This window comes from Pseudorca crassidens, chromosome 18 (assembly GCF_039906515.1).
Source record: "Pseudorca crassidens isolate mPseCra1 chromosome 18, mPseCra1.hap1, whole genome shotgun sequence".
NCBI classification, from domain to species: domain Eukaryota; kingdom Metazoa; phylum Chordata; class Mammalia; order Artiodactyla; family Delphinidae; genus Pseudorca; species Pseudorca crassidens.
In genome coordinates, this window is record NC_090313.1 from 26,394,457 (window position 1) to 26,417,401 (window position 22,945).

At 40.6% G+C, this 22,945-nt stretch overlaps 1 long non-coding RNA gene across 3 annotated transcripts in view; it reads right to left on the reverse strand.

Annotated features, from left to right (window-relative positions):
• LOC137211477 (uncharacterized) overlaps nt 1-22,945 on the reverse strand; it is a 57,902-nt gene that overhangs the window by 27,443 nt on the left and 7,514 nt on the right. For 2 of the 3 annotated variants that reach the window (XR_010937101.1, XR_010937100.1), the window contains exons 2-3: nt 10,212-10,296; nt 2,187-2,269 (exon numbers count right to left, since the gene is read on the reverse strand). This is a non-coding gene — a long non-coding RNA (uncharacterized lncRNA). Of the gene's footprint in view, nt 1-2,186; nt 2,270-10,211; nt 10,297-22,945 lie in introns of those variants that run through there. The other variant, XR_010937099.1, reaches the window with a different exon arrangement.

The following is a 22,945-nucleotide window of genomic DNA, read 5'->3' on the forward strand; positions in this document are numbered from 1 at the left end:
CATGTACTGGAGCCAGTGGGAGAGGCAGAGAGGGCAGGAGGGGGATGAGGAACAGAGGCCAGAGAGGAAAATCAGCCCTCACTGCAATCAGCAGCTTATTCTCCCTAGCCAAGGGAAGAGCTTGGTCAAGCGCCATTTTCCTGGTCCCCTGGACAAGCTCAATGGAAATGCCAGGGCAGCCAAGAAATACTTTCATTCATGATCAAGACTGGAAAGATGACTCAGCCTCTAAGAGAAACGCTTTTCACCAGACTCAGAGGGAAACTGCCAGTCTAATATCCACTTGCCTGATATCACAAATACATGGGCATCAACTTTGCTGCACTAGAACTCAAACCTTTATTACAAATGATCAGTATCATATTTTTCAGAAAAGCATGTTGCTTTATTAAAAATCAGCCCCACCCATCATTCTTACTTTTCCTCCGTAACACTAGAGAATGAACTAGATCCTCAGTTGAGGCCCTCAGCTCAGGAAGGTATCTCTAGGCTAGTGAAGGAGACTCTCCCCACCCTCCTTTCTCTCCTTTGGCCCCTGGCCAAGGCTGCTGGCAGGAGCTGTGCAGTTACACCACCTGAGAAGCCATAGGAATACTCCCTTCAGGGCAGCTGAGCTGTGGCCAGTGCTGCAGGGCAGAGCAGCTGTCCCTGACAGGCCCCCCTGAGCAGTCCCAAACATTCCATCTCTCCGGGAAGTGCAGCCAGGAACGTTTGGGGGGCCTGGTACGGTGATGCAGAGAACGAAGTTAGGTACATAGTTCTCCTCCAGGGAAGTCTGAAGAGGAATCTGAGGAAGAGAGAGTACCTCACTGGGTATTTATCCAATAATAGGAGAAAATGTGTTCCTACTGTGATTCTAAAAAAAACCAGAGTTCTTTAGAAAAATCTCATTTGCAAATGTGTATTCTTATTTCCTCTCACACAACAGAGGACAGAAAAAAATGCTGTGACATGACATCTCCCAAGTCATGGAACATTTGAAACTCAGGATTAAAAGGGTTGGGGGGAGTGGGGAGGAGAGATGGTCTTCTACTGTATCCGAGCAGGACCCTATGGGGCCTTCCCAGAACCTACTCCCTGCTGCCCCACCATGTCCTACGCCTGCCTCTTATCTGTTAAAAAACTTTAGCCTCCTAGGCCTTCCCCAAGTTCCAAAGAGTAAATTTAATCAGAGAAGTGAGAAAATGCAGAAAGACAGGAAAACAGTTAAACAAGACAAAATAATACTTTAGCCATTAAACAAAGCCAAGGACTTTAAGTTCCTCCTCAAACGCTTTAGATAATATTCTGAGCCACTTCCTTTAAGCCGTTTTGCAGATACTGAAACCCCCACCAGGTGGAAGAAGTTAACCGTATGCTGCCCACAGGCACGCAGCCCCCAGACTTGTGGGAACCAGAAGGCTGATGATGTTGATTCCCGATTACCTCACCACCAACCAATCAGAAGAATGTCCATGTGCTGATAACACCCCCCAAAAACCCCCTCCCTCATCCTGTTTTTAAAAACCTTTCTCTGAAAGTCTTCAGGGAGTTGGGGCCTTTTAAGCACTAGCTGCCTGGACTCCTTGCTTGGTGCCCTGCAATACATGCTGTACTTTCCTTCACCACAGCCCGGGGTCAGGAGATTGGCTTTACTGCAGGTGGGCAAGTAGACCCAAGTCTGGTTTGGTAACACTACTTTCATTCTAAAATCTACCATTTCTAATCCACTAACAAGAACCAAGTATCTGGAAAAACAATAAATAAACAATAGATAAATAGATTTTATTCTTTTTTATCAAACAAGAGAATAAAATCTGGCACTACCCATTGTTACTTACAGAAAAAAATTTTTTTTTCATTTAAAAATAGATTTAAGGGGCTTCCCTGGTGGCACAGTGGTTGAGAGTCTGCCTGCCGATGCAGGGGACGCGGGTTCGTGCCCCAGTCCAGGAAGATCCCACATGCCGCAGAGCGGCTGGGCCTGTAAGCCATGGCCGCTGAGCCTGCGCGTCTGGAGCTTGTGCTCCGTGACGGGAGAGGCCACAACAGTGAGAGGCCCGCGTACCACAAAAAAAAAAAAGATGTAACTTAAATATGAAATACCTTACTATATACGTCTTATAAATTAGAATCTAGAGCAAAGATAAGCAAATGGAAATAATTTGAACAAACATGCAACTTAGGGTTTTACAATAATATGTTACCTTTGGTATAGCGTAACATCCTTGTATCAGACACACAAGACAATTTAACTGGACATGTGAAAAATGATTACTTCTACCCATTTCTGAAAAATAATGAATGGCATTTGTTAACATTTTAATAGTTGAATATTAAATATTTCTTCTATAAAACTGAACAGCAATTTAAAATTGATTATACTACCCACTCTTACTATAATTTACTGTTGGCAACCCTGTGTACATTTGATGGCAACGGGAACTCCCCCAAGGGGCCTACAAATGGATAGACAGCCCCCTGCACATGTGTATCAAGTAACAACATTTTCAAGTCATGCTACCCAAATACATGTATTATAAAATGTTGGATGTAGAATTTAAAAGTTGATTTTCACTTTTTAAAATCGTTTTTATTTCTTTTTTTATTTCTTTTTTCTAGGCTTTCTCTTTTAAACCCGTCTGTGTATGTGTATTTTTCTCCTGTTTTAAAAATAACCTAAGTAATAGCATTTCATTACACAAATTTAAACAGTACCAGAATATACAACAGTAGACAAGGAAAGTCCCCAGCAAGACCACTAATAAGACGAGAGTCTGGTAGTTTCCACACGAACACTGGCTTTAGACTGCCTACATTCAAGCCCCAACTCAGCTACTTGCTCTCAGTGTGATGTTGGCAGAGTTACTTCAATCCATAAAAAGAGGTACCTAAGAAAGGTAAAACTCTTTCCTCAAAATGTTTTGAATGTTAAATAAAATCATCCACATAAAACACATAGTATAGTCCCCAGTTTTACTAAGAGCCCAGTAGATATTAGCTTATCATCCTCATCTTCATTAGTATCATTATGTTTAATGGGCAACCACCTCCAATGGTTTGATTTAATTTTCAAAGTTACTTCACTACTCTTAGTGACTTGAAGATCGTCTCAATTCACTTCCCCTTGACAGATCCTTAGACCTATTTCTGTGAATTCACAGGAACCAAATTCTTTGAATTGCAACTAAAGCCCAGAATAAACAGAAGCCGAATATTGAGACAGTATCTGCTCGTTTTGTCTACTACCTGTTAGAATTTCCCTCTCACCAAGCACTCATTTCCTGTCACTGGGATAGTTCCTGGACAATTCTAGCATAGATTAGAAAAGGCTTGTGTAAATAGATCATCTTCAGTTGGTATCGAAAGGGTACCTTCTCTTCATCTCAAATTCAACGTCTTCCACCCCCACGGATCCACACCCATAATGCATTCACTCCCTACACCCCACTCAGCACTCCACAAACTGCTCACCACAAACTGCTCACCAGGCCCCCCTTCTCATAATCCATAATCCAAGGTGACTTTAACACCTGGAAAAAAACAAATGCTGGCATTTCAGCTTTGCTTCCTAATGCTTGGCGTGCTCTGACACTCCTCCAGTCTGGAGGTTGCAAACGTGGGCTGTGCATGACAGTCTATCATGGTGTAAGTTTCTACAGTCAGTTCTGCTAGAACGCTTGTTTTGAAAACGTGAATTTGTTCCAACGTGACTGATAAATTAGGGAAAATTTTAGCACAACAGTAATTTTGGACTTGCTTGTGCCAATTTCATCTCCAGGCCAATGCAGAAAACTGTACCCAGCTGAACTGAGCTTTGCACAAATCAACAAAATGCACACACCTCTCAAGGACAATGAGCTCTACCTACATCTGCTGTTCCGTTTACTGCTCCAACTTTCTGCATGTGCTCTTCCAACTTTCCATCTGATTTCAGGTAACCTCCTTCCCATCACTCATACGCTGCATCCCTGCATTTCAGCCTCATGCCCTCCCTTCTCTTTCATTTTTTCCCCTTTCCTCTCAGCCTATTTTGTGGTCTTCCTCTCTGTTCTCTGTTATTTTTCTCTCTTTATTTCTCTTTCCCTCACTTTTTTTCTACCTTCCTAACGTTCTCTTCCTCTGGCACACAGGGTGGCAGCCACGGGAACAAGGCAGGCTTGGAAGGGGGGCAGTTTCGTAGGAGCTCCCACCCCGACAGACAAATGAGACATTTTCAGGGTCAAGTGCCATATTTATTGTAATACTGACATATTTCTTTACCATTCACCATGGATAAAACTGTGCTACCATTTTTATTACGTTGCTATCTTTCTTATGTGTCACTGACAAAATTGTTGAGTGTTTACTCCAATCCCAGCCCTGTAGCTTTTAGCATATGATTTTGCACAGTACGGTGAGTCTTAGGAACACATATGTTAGGTATAGCAGAACTGACAGTATCTATCTCTCTATGATTTATTGAGCTTTTACCAGATTCTCAAAGGAACGCATTATTATTCAAAAAAGTTTAAGAACTATTGGTCTACAGGAGTTTTGTCCAACAGAAATGTGAACCACATATGTAAATTAACATTTTTGAATACTGAAAAGTAAAAAGAAATGAAGTTAATTAAAAGAAATTAATTTAAATAATGTTTTCTTTAACCCAACTATTGTCATCTCAATGTATAATATAAAAAATATATAAATGAGCTAGTTCGCCATCTTTTTTTCTTCTACTAAGGCTTCGAAATCTAGTGTATATATTACAGCACACTTCAAGTGCTCAATAGCGACATGTGACTAATGGCTACTGTTAACAGGGTAGGTAGGTCTAAAGGATTCTATCTCTCTGATCAGAAGAGAATGGAAGGCAAGGAAGAAGGTACCTAATTCACACTTTTCTCTCAGATAATATAAATAAAGCAAAAAGGTAGCTTTGGTTAAAAAGGGTCTTGAAATAAATCTACTAGCCTTTATATGCTTCCTAGCCTGATTTAGATAATTCCTTGCTTAGTGTCAGATTTGATGTGGTCCAAGGGTAGGGAAAATGCACATCCATTTAAATACATCGTCTATTTGTTGGGGAATTCCTGGGGAATATATAAGAGTTTTCTCTTTCCAAACCACTTCTCCTGGACTATAAGGTTTATGAACACATGAGCACTCTTTGACTAATAGTTCTTCTAATAATAAGAAGCATGGCTTTTGAAATCACTTTCATGAACAAAACAAGAAAAAGAAACACATTTAATTTTAAGTTGATTCATATAGGACTAACAATGCATAAAGAATATATTCATAAAGAAATCAATTAAAAAGGAATCCATTTTAGAATGTAGGCCTTCTAGGAAAAGTTCCCTACATTCAGTTGCTTCTGAGTATCAATTTGATTATCATCAACCAAACACACTCAGAGTTTTCTGAAAATTTTTAGGGCAATTCTTTCTTCAAGGGAAATACTATATAAAAGCCAAATATGTAAAATCAAAGCTCCCTTCCCTCCCCACCTTCATGTAGAAACTCAGGGAATTTGCTCTATAGAGCATATTGGAAAAAACTAACAAACAAACAAAGCCCTAACATCTCTGTCATTTAGAATAATCTGGGTACAAAATTAAGTTAAAGCTCTTAGGGAAATGGAAAAGATCTGAAAAAAAACAGTCCTGCATTTAAGAAACTTAAAATATATCATCTGAAGAGACACTACTAAAAACAAAGACATAAAAAATTAGAGAACAATTATGAGGGACTGATGGTAAATATAATATAAAAGTTGTTTGAAGAAGAGGTGTTCTGGTCTCTTTAATCCCTAACCTCTAATGCACAGTGACCTTATAAGTAGGCTAAGAGTGCATTGGCCCATATATCATGGCTTGAGATGCAAGGGGCATGACCTCCCATCCAATAATATATCTCCTAAAATTCCTGCTTTGGACCGTTATCTGTGTGGCTTGTAGGTCTTAACTGAACATGTGCTCGTATACAAACCCTCTCCAGACTCAGGATGAAGGAATGTGCTAGTACACTGGGGTCACTATCAAATCAGCCTTGACCCTAACTGCTCACATCCCACAATCCAGAACACGGATCCTGCCAGGAATCCTCCTGACCTTAGAGTCCAACCAGGCACTGCCTGGTACTCCAGGTCCTCCAGCACTGGAGTATATGGAGTGTGTGCACCTTCCATATACCCAGAACCCCCAACACTCATCACCCTCCCCACTCTTTCTAGAGCCTAGCATTCCCTTGCTTAAACACCAGGAGTGTGACTGGATCTCTGCTACGTGAAACTGCCTGTCCCTAACATTGTCACTTGCCTAAATCTCTACCTGGTGTTTTCCAGGGTATTAGGCTGATCTGACTATGGTATCTGGCTCATCAGTGATGGGTAAAGTTGACTTACGAGATCTGGCCTTCTACCCTATTATTTCCTTTCTCCTTCGCCATTCCCTGAGCAGCCCTCACAGAGATGACTTTTTAAAAGGAGAGCAGTTCTCTTACCAAGGAAATGCAGCTCCTGTTTCCTGATCAACAGCACCTTCCCCATTCTTTACTGCCTGTTGTTTGGAGCTGTCTTAATTCTCCACTCCTTTCCCAAGGGCCTGTGCATTCTCCAGAGGTGACCCTTCTCCGGTCTACTTTGTCTTACTACAAAAGTTCTCTTCCTGAAACCTACCATTAAGAATGCTCCTTTTGGGGGCTTCCCTGGTGGCGCAGTGGTTGAGAGTCCGCCTGCCGATGCACGGGACGCGGGCTCGTGCCCCGATCCGGGAAGATCCCACATGCCGCGGGGCGGCTGGGCCCGTGAGCCATGGCCGCTGAGCCTGCGCGTCCGGAGCCTGTGCTCCGCAACGGGAGAGGCCACAACAGTGAGAGGCCCGCGTACCGCAAAAAAAAAAAAAAAAAAAAAAGTGCTCCTTTTGAAAGTTTATAGATTCTCCAGAGCTCCCTATTAAATGCATATATCCCTAAGGGAAATAGTTTCATATATTCTAGCAGTTAATACCATAACTGACACCTACCTAAAGGCAAAAGCTAGTGGAAGGAGTTGAATATGTACAGACAGAATCTTCACATTAAACACCTTTAAGACAGAGAATACCGTATTATATATAATATAGAATCCAATAAAGATTTAGGAATGATTTAACACTAATATTTGATAAATGGATAGTATATATGGCTCAACATACTCTGATCCAAGAAAGTCAGGATTCCTAGGTGGGGGTGGGGGTGGGGGAATTGATGAATTCAATGAGTTCTAAGCATCTTTAGTTATAGTTTGGATATCAATATTAACTAAACTAAGAAATTTTCAAGTATCTTTTATATAAGAATGTACAGATTACTGTAATGATATAACAAGGTTAAATTTTTAAAATGGTCCATGATAATGTCACTCCCCCATCAGTTTTGCTTACTAATGTGAAAATGTTCAAATAGCCAACTACCAGATCCCGTTATTGACAGTTAGTTATGTACGATTAATCCCCACTCAAAAATTCCCAATAAATTAAGAATAGTTGTGTTTTACATCCTAGCTTATGATATGAAAAAGGAGAAATTCATTTTTAGAAAGGGTTATAATTATCTAGCCCAACTTCAGTATCACTATTAAATGTCAGGAGAGAACCCATTTTCACAAACTGCTTTGACACTTGCTGTCAGTCAAGGATAAAATGTGTATGTGGAAATGGTGTTTAAAGATCAAAGACTCAGCATAATTTTCGTTGTTATCTTTTCATCCTCCCAAGTTGGCCCGTTAATTCTTGTAGGGAAACCAGCAGAGGGAGCACCAACCATTGCTTTTTTTGTATGTGTGCTCTAAAAACAAAAGGGACTGTGCTTTCTTAACGGATTTTTAGACATTTTACCAAGATTGGCGAAAACCTTGTAAAATACAAATTATATCTATGACTACTAAATTTCCTTTTTAAGTGTTTATATTAAATCAGTATTGAAACATTTTCTTTATTAAAGTTTTAATTAAGAAAGTAATACATATTTGTTGTACAAAGTGAAACAAATCAGGAAAAAAGTTTAAAAAGTTAATAAGCTCCTGCCTCCCCTTCAGATCCTGTGTATTATAAACACACTGGTATGTATCTTTTCACATCCTTCTTATTAAAACAAGTAAAATATACATACTTATAAATTATATTTTAATATATATTATATATATATAATATATATATACATATCCCCCATGTAGTAGGTTTTTTCTTGCTTTTTTTTTTTAATGGGGGGAGTCACACTAAAAAAGCTTATCAATAGGTAGCAAAATAGCATGAAACATCCATGAATATACAATGGATTCAATAAGAAATATCAAATAAACACAATGTCAGGCCATATAAAAACCATGTATGTACAAAAGATCAAAAGCATATACCACCAAAATGATACTGCTGTCCTTCTGAATGAAAAATCTAAACACATATGAATGGATTTGTGGATCTGGAATATCAAATAAGCAAGCCAGAATATACAACACCCTTCTTAAAATGCCACGAGGAATACTATGTGAATTAATATCTGGTTTGTAATTTATACTACCAAGGTCTTCACAAAATAAAACAACAGCCATAAAACTCAACGACGAAAGGTTTTTAAAAAGTGAAATGTATTAAAATGCACTCTTTACAATTCACAATATTTCATACACTCTAATTGAAGTAGGAGATGAAATCCCTTTCCACTCAAAGCTACACTCTATTCAGTTGTATAATTTAGTGAAAAAGGAAAAGGATGTAGCCACAGCTGTGGCCAGAAGAGGCCCTCCATCCTATCCCACTGAGAGAATCCCTGAATTTCACTATACGTTCCAACCCCTTTCCAACCCCATCTCTTCACAAAAAGAACCTCTAAATAAGTGGCCCCAGGCCCCAGAGACCCAGCTTGCCAGCTGGTAACTGTCTCTGAAGTCCCATATATTTGTAAAAGCTTCCATAGCCCTTACTGTCACTCCCCACCCAGTCAACTCAGAAGGCCCTCCTTGTGTTTCCGGTGTCTCCGCTCACCCACAGCGGACAAAGCCTTTTAGAGGTATTCTTCAGCTTTGCTAGTTTCTACACACCTTGATCTCACAGCATGTTGCTATGAAGGAAACATTGCAGGGGTAGAGGGAAAGGGAGAAAGAGACAGACAAGAAGGGCAGAGAGAGGGCTTCTCTGGTGGCGCAGTGGTTGAGAGTCCGCCTGCTGATGCACGGGATGCGGGTTCGTGCCCGGGTCTGGGAAGATCCCACATGCCGCGGATTGGCTAGGCCCGTGACTATGGCCGCTGAGACTGCGCGTCCGGAGCCTGTGCTCCGCAACGGGGGAAGCCACAACAGTGAAAGGCCCACGTACCGCAAAAAAAAAAAAAAGGGTAGGGGGAGACAGGAAGAGAGAGAGAGAGAGAGGAAAAGAGCAAAAGAAAAGGATGAGTAGGAGGGAAAATTCCCTACCTACAGGATTGGAAAATGAATTATTTCTAGGAGTAATTAACCAGCTGTGGTTTCCTTTCCATCTCTCTCCAAAAAGCAGATTTCTTTTTCCTTTTGCTAGCGGCTTCAAACATTTAGAAAATCTTTCAACAACCATACCTTCCTGATAAAATAAGAGAACACTGCAAACTGATCCTCATTTGATAGAAGAGGAAAAAGTGAGGAATGGGGAGGTCCAAAGCCTGGCTCAATGTCACAGGAAAGGCAGTTGCAAAATGAGGATAAGACCCAGGGTTCTTGACTCCAGCCCTTGACTTTATCCACAAAGTCAACACAAACAGTCTAGATGTGTTATCTCGCCCCCTTCTGTCTCAAAAGCTGAGTGACAAAGAGTGCTTAGTGTGATACTGAGTGTAAATGACAGCACAGGAAGTCCATTCTCAGGGCAAGCTGTGAGACTGGCAGCTGAACAGGAGGCCAGAAAGCAAGTCTGTACAGAGCACTCTCAGTCTACACCCGCCATCTCACCTGCCCCTACTGTGGCCAGAGCCCACAGGGCCATGGGGAGGAGTTGTGAGGCTGCGGGAAGGTATCAGAAGGTTCAAAGTCCACTTAACTCATCGATTCCTGAGCACCTCGGAGGGAGACAAAAGCCTGTGCCTTAATATGAAATGAGTCATGTACAGAACTGAGTATTTTACATTATTTTAAATATAATATTTATATTCTAATTCACTTATGAATGATATTATACAATCATCTATGAACCCTACATATAAATAACTGTGCAAATCCTCAAATTTTCTGACATGGTACTAACCTCAGGATTCAACTCTTTGAAACGTGTTAATACAGTTCTCCAGGAATTCCATCCAGTCACGTATCACATGTTCGAAGCTTAAATGCTGAAAGTAAAGAAATGTTACATCAAAACAGGTTCGGTATGAATATCAGCCATATATGGAAGAAACATTTACAGGGAAACCACACCCACTGCTAAATTCACACTCGTATCAGCCAAGACATTTGTATACATACAAAGTGTGTAAGTTTAATCGTGTAGCACAAAGATGGGTTTATATGTGCTATTATGGCATTGTCATTTATTGCAAATATCAAGGAAAAGAAATGAAAAAAGAAAAGAGAAATAGAAAAGAAGCCTACAATGACCTAAGTCTACTACAAATTGTATTTCATTATTATCTTCCTGTAAACATACCTTTCATTACAAGTGTGTTATTATAAATAATCTCTGCAACAAAATAAATAAAAAGTTTATTAAAGGACCAAATCCCAAAGTATAATTTATAATTTCTCATTTAATGCTAAATTATAATTGTCTTTGTTTATTAAATAGTAGTAAAAATATCCTGTAAAATAGATGTTTTACATAATCTTAATATCTAATCCTAACATTATTGTTTAATTATAATTAAATTGATTGACATAGACCTAGTGCATTGAAATCTGACAGATTCTCAAATACATTTCTTTTTTAATTCTAAATGTCCACAAGTTGTGAAAAGCTAATCTCTAAGGTACACAATGATAGATCATAAAATATTTTCATTTGGAATGGATTTCTATTTGAAATATCAAGCATCTATAAAATAAAGATAAACAATCATCACAGAAGGGAATTGTTTTATGTTAATCATTTATACTTATATTTATACTTAATTATCGCTAAGGTCAGTCAGAGGTTGGCAGATTTTTCCAAAATCTGAAGGGCAAACATATTCAAGGAGGGAAAGACACACACAAAGAAAACACAAAAACAGGCACAAAGAGAGACACAAAAAGACCAAAAACGCTCAAAATGTGCTTTCTTAAAATAGCAGACTACTTCAGTTATGACATATGCACTAGCTTGGGGTTCCTAAATCAGCAGACTGAAGAAAAACTGCCTTGTCATCAGAACTCCAAAATATATGGATCCCACGAGAAACAGATATGTGGAGCTATAGGTCTAAATCCAAACTCTCTCTGTAGAAGAAAACAAATTTTAGCTGTACAATAAGTTGAGCCTCTTGACCAACACATTAGAAATTACCAAAGATATTCTAAGGACAAGATACTAAACTCATTTTCCTTTCAAAAGGGAGGAAAGCACAGATAAGGGACACTCACGGCAGCAAACAGAATGCAAAAATGAAAAGCCAAAATAAAAAAAGACCGATGAAAGCATAACATTAAAAAGAGAAGTGTTTAGCTGTTAAATGATCCAAATTGCTTTGCCAAATTTTGACATGCTTGATTTCCTGTAGTAAAAATCTTTTTTTTGTCTTTGAAAAAAAAAAAAGGGAGGAAAAATAACCAGCTGTTCCTTGTATAGTTCAGGAAACAAGTTTGATTTATTACTTGAAGGTTATTTTTGAATGAGTTGCTTGTGGCAGCCAGAGTGCAAGAAAAGTCACTGAGGCCTGTCCACTTGAAGGGCTCAAACTGTTTCCTGAACAGTCCTTCACTCCGCACCTCCGATGGCTATTATTGACAACGTGTGACTGGGGCCTTCCAGGATGTTAAAACAGCGGGGGTCCCGGGCAAACAATCAGCCTGTCAATTACCTTTTCCCCTGTTGTGAAAAAGGGGCCCAGGACAATGCAACTTCCCAGCGGGGAGTCGTGCAGCTCCCAGTCTGTAACCCACTCCTGCACGGTTCAGCATTCAATGCCCAGTAAATGGTCAGTTCCAACCAGCATTACTGCAAGGTAGATGTCTCCATGGAAGGATTCTTAAGTTCTTGCAAGGGCAAAATTGACTCTGTGCATTGTCATCTCTGGTCTTCTCGGACTTTTTTTTTTCCCCCTAAGATCCAAATGGACACAAAGAGCACCCCCCAGCCCCCCTCTGTAGGCCTGTCCTCCGGGAGCGCCCGACCCTCTCTACCTAGATTGTTGCTTAAAAAACTTCCTGTGGGCATTGATGACTGGCTGTGAGGACTGTCCGTCATCCCACCCCTTTGTCCGGCAGTCACTTCCATTCGAATTTGACTGACTGAGGAAGCCTGAGTTATTTGTAAAGAACAACAAGGCTTTTCATTCATAATTTTAGTAGGGGGACAGGGTGCTAATGACTGAGCTTGAATAACTCGGGAATGTGGTATTCAAGGCAGGAAGAAGCCCAACCGACTGCCAAACGAAGGGAGGAGAGGATGTAGGTGAAAAGTGCCTGGGTAAAAAGCCAAACAATGGCAGGAGGATCACACATGTATACAAGTACAAATCGAGGTTTTCAAAGGTGAGACAATCAAAAAGATGGAAGCAGGAAGGAGGGCAGGGAAAGTCTAACAGGATTTCATTAGCTTTAGGGTCAAGTTACATGTCAGAGTTTACAGAATTCGAAACCCATAGTGTCTACAGAGGAAGTGATCTTTTCTTCCACTGCTGGTTCTCCTCCAAAAATTAAAAAAAAAGTTAAAAAAAAAAGTAAAACTGGTTTTCACTCTCTTTTGGTACCTTCCATATGTTCAGACAGAGAGTTTGTTTTGCAGGGGTACTCAGCTTGGTAATCCAGTCTGGGTTCCAAAGAGCTTGCCTACTTTCAGGGTCTCTAGTCAATTTTCTGTGCATGCAGCATAAATACAATATATAATAATTTTATATACCTGCTGCTTCCAAGGAGTAGAAATTGTACAAATATCAATTTCTGGTTTAACTTAACTGTATAGCTAAGTATTAGGAGTTTTCTTTTTCCTGCTAAAATAATACAATTGTTTGGCTTTTTTTAATTAAGAAATTAAAAGTATCATATTGAATTTTTTAAAATTTATTTATTCTCGGCTGCGTGGGGTCTTCGATGCTACACGTGGGCTTTCTCTAGTTGCAGTTGAGCGGGGACTACTCTTTGTTGCGGTGTGCATGCTTCTCACTGCAGTGGCTTCTCTTGCTGTGGAGCACGGGCTCTAGGCGCACGGGCTTCAGTAGTTGTGGCACGTGGACTCAGTAGTTGTGGCTCTCGGGCTCTAGAGCACAGGCTCAGTAGTTGTGGTGCACGGGCTTAGTTGCTCTGCGGCATGTGGGATCTTCCCAGACCAGGGCTCGAACCCATGTCCCCTGCATTGGCAGGCAGATTCTTAATCACTGCGCCACCAGGGAAGTCCCCAAAAGTATCATATTGAATTTCTAATGCATGATTTTATACATTAGATATAGAAAATAATCCAAAATAACAGTGTTGCACATTTTAATCTAATGCAGAACCAAAGTAATTCTATAAGTGAAGAATGTTTCAATCGTTATTAGAAAATGTTTACTATGTCTCTTTTGTTAAAGCAAGTCAAATAAAGGTTAAAGTGAAGAATAACAAATGCTGATTTACTTAGAGATCAGCAAAAATAAATTGTCAGGTAGTAGGACTCTAGCTCGGCCTCCATTGAGTCTATTAGGACAGGGGTCCCCAACCCCGGGGCCAGGACCCATACCGGTCCTCAGCCTGTTAGGAACCGGGCCACACATCAGGAGGTGAGAAGTGGGCAAGTGAGCGAAGCTTCATCTGCCGCTGTCCATCGCCCCCCATCGCTCGCATTACCGCCTGAACCATCCGCTGCCCCCCACCCCTCATCCGTGGAAAAATTGTCTTCCACGAAACTGGCCTCTGGTGCCAAAAAATGTTGGAGACTACTGTATTAGGACTAGCAGTCTGAGGGAGTTCTAGGGCTACTGAAGTCCAAGGTCAAAGTTCAGACTCTGGACTGGATGCTTACTTAGCTCTAAGTTCCTAAGTCATAAATTGACCTAGCAAACGTTCTTGAAAACTGAGGCACTAACTACAATCCCTATGTGGTTAAAATCCATTATCTCTTACCAGTCTGACAACCATCCTGCTCTGACCAATGTAGAAACTGAGGTGTGGAGACCCTCCAGTACTTTCCATCTGTTTCCACCTGAGTAGGCAACAAAGGCAAAGGATGATGAACACACTCCTGGAGCCTTCCAAAACTAACCTAAAGTAGACTTCAGGGGGATTTCATCATCATCATCATTTTTGGGCTTGGGTTTTAAGAATGTACATGAATCTAAATAAAGGCAGGTGGACCAGGTTTATCTTGTGGCTTCCTATGCCCCTGCTATATCCCCACAAATCCCTAGTTGCTCTGTCTTTTCCAGCTTTATTGAGGTACAGTTGACAACTAAAAATGTAATATATTTAAAAGTGTACAGCATAATAATTTGATACACATATAAACCATGAAATGATTTCTACAACCAAGTTAATTAACAATCTATCACCTCACATAGTTACTTTGTGTGTGGGCATGTGAGAATGCTTTAGGTCTATTCTCTTAGCAAATTTCAAGTAGACAATACAGTATTATTAACTATAGCCACCATGCTGAACATTAAATCCTCAGAATCCTTATTCATTCTATAACTGAAAGTTTATACCCTTTGACCAACCTTTCCCCATTTCCACCAGCCTCTGGCAACCACCATTCTACTCTCTGTTTCTATGAGTTCAAATCCTTAAGTTTTTGAGAGCAGGATTAAATGATTTGCCCCAACACTTAGAACTAATGATTGATTGAGAATTCAATCACACTCTGGTGATTCCTGATTCAAAACTTAGGCCCCAGGTCCATGAATGACAGGTGGCCATGACTGGCCTGGTCCAAGCCCAGGCCATTTAAATCATGAAGTAAGTGTATGATGTTTTTCACCCCAGACCTCCCTGCCAGCTGCCTCAATCCTCTCTTGCGGTGATATTGTTAATAACTGGATCTCTGGGATACAAAAAAAAAAAAAAAAAAAAAAAACCCTGATTTCAGCATTTGGTGATTTCTGTGTTGTAAATAAACTCACCATGACTGATTTTCAAACCTAATGTCACTAAATGTGGAGATGAGAAGAGATACTCATAATCAGCTCTTGCATGCAAGCGTGAGCCGGTTCTAGCATTTTCATCTACCCATGCTCTGTTTAGTGTCTACTGCATTTTCTATTCTTGTTCTCAGTGAGCTATGAATCTCCATTACGGTTTCATTATAATAATATAATGACTTTCATTTATAGAAGAGTTATTACAAGTCAGACTTCTTCTAAAACTCCACATGCATTATTCATTTAACCCTCATGATGATGCTTGGACATAGAAAATAATTTTATCCCCACTTTATGGGTGAAGAAACTAAGGCAGTGGGCAACTGAGAAATTCATATAAGGCCCCCTCTCACACCAACCTAAAATGGACTCTGTGTGAAGGATCTTGTCATCTAATTTCTAAAAGATCTCCCAAGTAATGTTAATGTATGGCCAGGGTTGAGAACCATTGATCTAGAAAATAAAGCAAGAACCCTTGCTATTTGAAAAAAAAAAATACAACTTTCCAATTGAATGAGGTTAACTGTATGTTAGATCTTGGATAAAGCTCAATTCATAATTCTACTCGGCTGTATAGACACTCATCGTACATTAAAAAACCTTTGTGGAAGGACTTCTCTGGTGGCGCAGCGGTTAAGAATCTGCCTGCCAATGCAGGGGACACAGGTTTGAACCCTGGTCTGGGAAGATCCCACATGCCGCGGAGCAACTAAGCCCGTGCACCACAACTACTGAGCCTGCTCTCTAGAGCCCGCGAGCCACAACTGCTGAGCTGTGCTCCACAAATGCTGAAGCCTGCGCGCCTAGAGCTCACGCTCCACAACAAGAGAAGCCACCGCAATGAGAAGCCTGCGCACCGCAACAAAAAGAAGCCCTCGCTCACCGCAGCTAGAGAAAGCCCGCGTGCAGAAACAAAGACCAAATGCAGCAAAAATAAAAATAAGTTAATTAATTAATTAATTTAAAAAAAACAAACCTTTGTGGAGATCAAATTAGAATGTGGGTCATCTTTAGGACGTGATAGAGTTTTTCTAAAAAAAATATTCTGAATAACCTAAATATCCCAATAAGTAGGGTAATAGTACATTCGGTAAAATCTCTACTGTCTTACTGAAAACATGTTAAATCCCTCCCAATCATGGATGATTTAATTTATAATGCCTGCTGAACTGTAATGCTAATGACTGCCACATAGAAGATGCCCTTTACCTCTCAGGCACCGTGGGCCCAGGACATTTGGTATTATCTTAGGTTTCAGAAGTATCATGATCCACTAATAACTTGAAAAGTAGCTTAAAAGGTAAGGCATAAAAGCAAATTATTTTAACAGTTGTGTAATGTTCATGAGAAAAGCATGCCAAATAATGGGAAGAAAATCATTTGTCTGTTGCCACAAACCCTGGCCCTCCCTGAGGTTGAAATTGTTCCTCTGATGTCTTGAATATACTTATAGAATTCTTTAGGGAAATTCAAATATTTCAGCTTCTGTCTAGAACTATCTTATCTGAATTCCATTTTAAAGTTACAGTACTAGAGACATAAAGGTCTTTTTCTACCCACACTCTAGGTATATATTCAGAGAGTTTTAGCGCCTTAATAAACCACTCGAGAGAGGGGAAGATGGCAGAAGAGTAAGACGCGGAGATCACCTTCCTCCCCACAGATACACCAGAAATACATCTACACGTGGAGCAACTCCTACAGAACACCTACTGAATGCTGGCAAAAGACCTCAGACCTCCCAAAAGGCAAGAAACTCCCCACGTACCTGGGTAGGGCAAAAGAAAAAAAAGAAAAAACAGAGACAAAAGAATAGGGACGGGACCTGTACCAGTGGGAGGGAGCCGTGAAGGAGGAAAAGTTTCCACACACTAGGAAGCCCCTTCGCGGGCGGAGACTGCGGGTGGCGGAGGGGGAAAGCTTCGGAGCCACGGAGGAGAGCGCAGCCACAGGGGTGCGGAGGGGAAAGCGGGGAGATTTCCGCACAGAGGATCGGTGCCGACCAGTACTTACCAGACCGAGAGGCTTGTCTGCTCACCCGCCGGGGCGGGCGGGGCTGGGAGCTGAGGCTCGGGCTTCGGTCGGAGCGCAGGGAGAGGACTGGGGTTGGCAGCGTGAACACAGCATTCAGGGGGTTAGTGCACCACGGCTAGCCGGGAGGGAGTCCGGGAAAAGTCTGGAGCTGCCGAAGAGGCAAGAGACTTTTTCTTCCCTCTTTGTTTCCTGGTGGGCGAGGAGAGGGGATTAAGAGCGCTGCTTAAAAGAACTCCAGAGACAGGCGCGAGCCGCGGCTAAAAGCGCGGACCTCAGAGACGGGCGCGAGCCGCAGCTAAGAGCACGGACCCCAGGGACGGGCGGGAGACGCTAAGGCTGCTGCTGCCGCCACCAAGGGGCCTGTGTGCGACCACAGGTCACTCTCCACACCCCTCTTCCGGGGAGCCTGTGCCGCCCGCCACTGCCAGGTTCCCGGGATCCAGGGACAACTTCCCCGGAGGAACGCACGGCGCGCCTCACGCTGGTGAAACGTCACTCCGGCCTCTGCCGCCGCAGGCCCGCCCCGCACTCCGTGCCCCTTCCCCCCCCCTCCCCCGGCCTGAGTGAGCCAGAGCCCCCGAATCAGCGGCTCCTTTAACCCCGTCCTGTCTAAGCAAAAAACAGACGCCCTCCAGCGACCTACACGCAGAGGCGGGGCCAAATCCAAAGCTGAGCCCCTGGGAGCTGTGAGAACAAAGAAGAGAAAGGGAAACCTCTACCAGCAGCCTCAGAAGCAGCGGATTAAAGCTCCACAATCAACTTGATGTGCCCTGCATCTGTGGAATACATGAATAGACACCAAATCATCCCAAATTGACGAGGTGGACTCTGAGAGGAAGATTTATGATTTTTTCCCCTTTTCCTCTTTTTGTGAGTGTGTATGTGTATGCTTCTGTGTGAGATTTTGTCTGTATAGCTTTGCTTCCACCATTTGTCCTAGGGTTCTATCCGTCCGTTTTTTTTTTATTATTTTTTCTTAATAATTGATTTTAATAACTTTATTATACTTTACCTTCTTTCTTTCTTTCTTTCCTTCCTTCCTTCCCTCCTTTAGACAACGAATCATCTCAAATTGAGGAGGTGGACTTTGAGAGCAAGATTTATGATTTTTTTCCCCTTTACCTCTTTCTGTGAGTGTGTATGTGAATGCTTCTGTGTGAGATTTTGTCTGTATAGCTTTGCTTCCACCATTTGTCCTAAGATTCTAACCGTCCCTTTTTTTTTAAATAATTATTTTTTAATTTAATAACTTTATTATACTTTATTTTGTTTTACTGTATCTTTCTTTTTTCTTCCTTCCCTCCTTCCTTCCTTCCTTCCTTCCTCCCTCCCTCCCTCCTTTCTTTCCTTTCCTTCTTTCTTTCTTTTCTTCTTTCTTTCTTTCTTTCTTCCTTCCTTCCTTCCCTCCTTTCTTTCTTTCTTTCTTTCTTTCTTTCTTTCTTCCTACTTCTACTAATTCTTCCTCTCTACTTTTTCTCCCATTTATTCTGAGCCCTGTGGATGAAAGGCTCTTGGTGCTGCAGCCAGGAGTCAGTGCTGTGCCTCTGAGGTGGGAGAGCCAACTTCAGGACACTGGTCAACAAGAGACCTCCCAGCTCCACATAATATCAAACAGCGAAAATCTCCCAGAAATCTCCATCTCAACACCAGCACCCAGCTTCACTCAACGACCAGCAAGCTACAGTGCTGGACAACCTATGCCAAACAACTAGCAAAACAGGAACACAACCCCACCCATTAGCAGAGATGCTGCCTAAAATCATAATAAGTCCACAGACACCCCAAAACACACCACCAGACGTGGACCTGCCCACTAGAGAGACAAGATCCAGCCTCATCCACCAGAACACAGGCACTAGTTCCCTCCACCAGGAAGCCTACACAACCCACTGAACCAACCTTAGCCACTGGGGACAGACATCAAAAACAACGGGAACTACGAAACTGCAGCCTGCAAAAAGGAGACCCCAAACACAGTAAGATAAGCAAAATGAGAAGACAGAAAAACACACAGCAGATGAAGGAGCAAGATAAAAATGCACCAGACCTAATAAATGAAAAGGAAATAGGCAGTCTACCTGGAAAAGAATTCAGAATAATGATAGTAAAGATGATCCAAAATCTTGGAAATAGAATGGACAAAATGCAAGAAACATTTAACAAGGACCTAGAAGAAATAAAGAGCAAACAAACAATGATGAACAACACAATAAATGAAATGAAAAAGACTCCAGATGGGAACAATAGCAGAATAACTGAGGCAGAAGAACGGATAAGTGACCTGGAAGATAAAAGAGTGGAAATAACTACCGCAGAGCAGAAAAAAGAAAAAAGAATGAAAAGAACTGAGGACAGTCTCAGAGACCTCTGGGACAACATTAAATGCACCAACATTCGAATTATAGGGGTTCCAGAAGAAGAAGAGAAAGAGAAAGGGACTGAGAAAATATTTGAAGAGATTATAATTGAAAACTTCCCTAATATGGGAAAGGAAATAGTTAATCAAGTCCAGGAAGCACAGAGAGTCCCACACAGGATAAATCCAAGGAGAAATATGCCAAGACACATATTAATCAAACTGTCAAAAATTAAATATAAAGAAAGCATATTAAAAGCAGCAAGGGAAAAACAACAAATAACACACAAGGGAATCCCCATAAGGTTAACAGCTGATCTCTCAGCAGAAACTCTGCAAGCCAGAAGGGAGTGGCAGGACATACTGAAGGTGATGAAGGAGTAAAACCTGCAACCAAGATTACTCTACCTAGCAAGGATCTCATTCAGATTTGATGGAGAAATTAAAAGATTTACAGACAAGCAAAAGCTGAGAGAGTTCAACACCACCAAACCAGCTTTACAACAAATGCTAAAGGAACTTCTCTAGGCAAGAAACACAAGAGAAGGAAAAGATCTATAATAACGAACCTAAAACAATTTAGAAAATGGGAATAGGAACATACATATCGATAATTACCTTAAATGTAAATGGACTAAATGCTCCCACCAAAAAACACAGATTTGCTGCATGGATACAAAAACAAGACCCATATATATGCTGTCTACAAGAGACCCACTTCAGACCTAGAGACACATACAGACTGAAAGTAAGGGGATGGAAAAAGATATTCCATGCAAATGGAAACCAAAAGAAAGCTGGAGTAGCAATTCTCATATCAGACAAAATAGACTTTAAAATAAAGACTATTAGAAGAGACAAAGAAGGACACTACATAATGATCAAGGGATCGATCCAAGAAGAAGATATAACAATTGTAAACATTTATGCACCCAACATAGGAGCACCTCAATACATAAGGCAAATGCTAACCATAAAAGGGGAAATCGACAGTAACACATTCATAGTAGGGGACTTTAAACCCCACTTTCACCAATGGACACATCATCCAAAATAAAAATAAATAAGGAAACACAAGCTTTAAATGATACATTAAACAAGATGGACTTAATTGATATTTATAGGACACTCCATCCAAAAAAACAGGATACACATTTTTCTCAAGTGCTCATGGAACATTCTCCAGGATAGATCATATCTTGGGTCACAAATCAAGCCTTGGTAAATTTAAGAAAATTGAAATTGTATCAAGTATCTTTTCTGACCACAACGCCATGAGACTAGATATCAATTACAGGAAAAGATCTGTAAAAAATACAAACACATGGAGACTAAACAATACACTACTTAATAACGAAGTGATCACTGAAGAAATCAAAGAGGAAATAAAAAAATACCTAGAAACAAATGACAAGGGAGACACAATGACCCAAAACCTATGGGATGCAGCAAAAGCAGTTCTAAGACAGAAGTTTATAGCAATACAAGCCCACCTTAAGAAACAGGAAACATCTCGAATAAACAACCTAACCTTGCACCTAAAGCAATTAGAGAAAGAAGAACAAAAAATCCCCAAAGTTAGCAGAAGGAAAGAAATCATAAAAATCAGATCAGAAATAAATGAAAAAGAAATGAAGGAAACAATAGCAAAGATCAATAAAACTAAAAGCTGGTTCTTTGAGAATATAAACAAAATAGATAAACCATTAGCCAGACTCATCAAGAAAAAAAGGGAGACGACTCAAATCAATAGAATTAGAAGTGAAAAAGGAGAAGTAACAACTGACACTGCAGAAATAAAAAAGATCATGAGAGATTACTACAAGCAACTCTATGCCAATATAATGGACAACCTGGAAGAAGTGGACAAATTCTTAGAAATGCACAACCTGCCAAGACTGAATCAGGAAGAAATAGAAAATATGAACAGACCAATCACAAGCACTGAAATTGAAACTGTGATTAAAAATCTTCCAACAAACAAAAGCCCAGGACCAGATGGCTTCACAGGCGAATTCTATCAAACATTTACAGAAGAGCTAACACCTATCCTTTTCAAACTCTTCCAAAATATAGCAGAGGGAGGAACACTCCCAAGTTCCTTCTACGAGGCCACCATCACCTTGATACCAAAACCAGACAAGGATGTCACAAAGAAAGAAAACTACAGGCCAATATCACTGATGAACATAGATGCAAAAATCCTCAACAAAATGCTAGCAAACAGAATCCAACAGCACATTAAAAGGATCATACACCATAATCAAGTGGGGTTTATTCCAGGAATGCAAGGATTCTTCAATATATGCAAATCAATCAACGTGATACACCATATTAACAGATTGAAGGAGAAAAACCATATGGTCATCTCAATAGATGCAGAGAAAGCTTTTGACAAAATTCAACACCCATATATGATAAAAACCCTGCAGAAAGTAGGCATAGAGGGAAATTTCCTCAACATAATAAAGGCCATATATGACAAGCCCACAGCCAATATCATCCTCAATGGTGAAAAACTGAAAGCATTTCCACTTATATCAGGAATAAGACAAGGTTGCCCACTCTCACCACTCTTATTCAACATAGTTTTGGAAGTTTTAGCCACAGCAATCACAGAAGAAAAGGAAATAAAAGGAATCCAAATCGGAAAAGCAGAAGTAAAGCTGTCACTGTTTGCAGATGACATGATACGATACATAGAGAATCCTAAAGATGCTACCAGAAAACTACTAGAGCTAATCAATGAATTTGGTAAAGTAGCAGGATACAAAATTAATGCACAGAAATCTCTGGCATTCCTATACACTAATGATGAAAAATCTGACAGTGAAATCAAGAAAACACTCCCGTTTACCATTGCAACAAAAAGAATAAAATATCTAGGAATAATCCTACCTAAGGAGACAAAAGACCTGTATGCAGAAAATTATAAGACACTGATGAAGGAAATTAAATATGATACAAATAGATGGAGAGATATACCATGTTCTTGGATTGGAAGAATCAACATTGTGAAAATGACTGTACTACCCAAAGCAATCTATAGATTCAATGCAATCCCTATCAAACTACCACTGGCATTTTTCACAGACCTAGAACAAAAAATTTCACAATTTGTATGGCAACACAAAAGACCCCGAATAGCCAAAGCAATCTTGAGAACGAAAAGTGGAGCTGGAGGAATCAGGCTCTCTGACTTCAGACTATACTACAAAGCTACAGTAATCAAGACAGTATGGTACTGGCACAAAAACAGAAAGATAGATCAGTGGAACAGGATAGAAAGCCCAGAGATAAACCCACACACATATGGTCACCTTATCTTTGATAAAGGAGGCAGGA